Source organism: Dipodomys spectabilis, unplaced genomic scaffold (assembly GCF_019054845.1).
Source record: "Dipodomys spectabilis isolate Male_0828 unplaced genomic scaffold, ASM1905484v1 ptg000032l, whole genome shotgun sequence".
Lineage (NCBI taxonomy): Eukaryota > Metazoa > Chordata > Mammalia > Rodentia > Heteromyidae > Dipodomys > Dipodomys spectabilis.
Window position 1 is genome coordinate 3333683 of NW_024870709.1, and position 1332 is coordinate 3335014.

Consider the following 1332-nt stretch of genomic DNA (forward strand, 5'->3'; position numbering starts at 1 on the left):
CATCTTTTTTCCCTTTGAAAAGGTTATTCTAATATTACCTCAAATCCTTCCTATTTTATATGTCCTCCCCCTTTATTGTTTATCTCATTAACATGCCTTAGCATATTACCATCCAAAATTCCTAGGTGACTGTGTAATTAGATCAAAGAAACAGGAAAAAAACTGCCTTGGGCTGAAAATTAGGTTAAAATGATTAGACAACTCTAAAGCTTATTATTCTCCTACATGTCTCATTCTACATTGGAAGTTTTTCTACTGTGAACTTATCTATGTCCATTTCCTCTCATATCTACCCCATGCCTACTCTACAGATTTCTTTTTAAAATATATCCAACACTTGTTTTTAACATCCTAATCTTCCTAAACAAAGAGGAAGGCTTTACTGCACTCTGATAGTTGCCTTCAGCAAGCATGGAATCAGCAACAAAGTTGAAAGTTGACCATGTAACAACAAGGAAGTTAAGAAAGTGAGATAGTGCTCGCTTCGGCAGCACATATACTAAAATTGGAACGATACAGAGAAGATTAGCATGGCCCCTGCACAAGGATGACACGCAAATTCATGAAGCGTTCCATATTTTTCATAGCTAAGATATGGAACCAACCCAGATGCCCCTCAGTAGATGAATGGATGAAGAAGATGTGGTATATATACACAATGGAATTCTATGCCTCCATCAGAAAGAATGACATTTCCCCATTTGTTAGGAAATGGAAAGGCTTGGAAAAAATTATATTAAGTGAAGTAAGCCAGGCCCAAAGAAACATAGGTCCCATGGTTTCCCTTATTTGCAATATCTAGTATAGGTATGAGTCAAGCGGAAAAAGTCAGAGAATGTGATGTTAGGAAAACGAACCCTCAAATATGTATTTTAATGTTTTTGTTTCTTTCATGCATGTGTTTCTAACGCATTTATAAGATTATTTCTTTGTTGCTTTGTATGTCCCTCCCCCACAGTGTAACCCCCGCTTTCACTATATTTGATGTCAGTATAACATGTGGAGGAGACTGGGACCAACAAGTCGTTTAAGGATTCAGGTGGACCTGTTGCAACAATGAGAAGTACAAAATATCATGTCAAAACCAGCTTTACAATGTCGGTGGGGGGAGGGAGGGGGGGTATGATTGGGTGGGGGGGAGGGGGGAGGCTGGGAAGGGAGGTGAAGGGTAAACAAAGGAGGAGGCTGCAATGCTTGGTAAGAAATGTATGCATTATCCTGCCCATGTAATTGTAACCCCTCTGTACAGTATGTTCTCAAATAAAATAAAATAAAATTAAAAAAAAAAAAAAAGAAAGTGAGATACATTTTGACTTAACATCAGTGTCTTGC

At 38.1% G+C, this 1332-nt stretch overlaps 1 non-coding gene across 1 annotated transcript; it reads left to right on the forward strand.

Annotated features, from left to right (window-relative positions):
* Positions 1 to 475: 475 nt before the first annotated feature.
* Positions 476 to 582, forward strand: LOC122105705. The gene has a single exon (XR_006147065.1). It is a non-coding gene; the product is annotated as a U6 spliceosomal RNA (small nuclear RNA).
* Positions 583 to 1332: the final 750 nt, after the last annotated feature.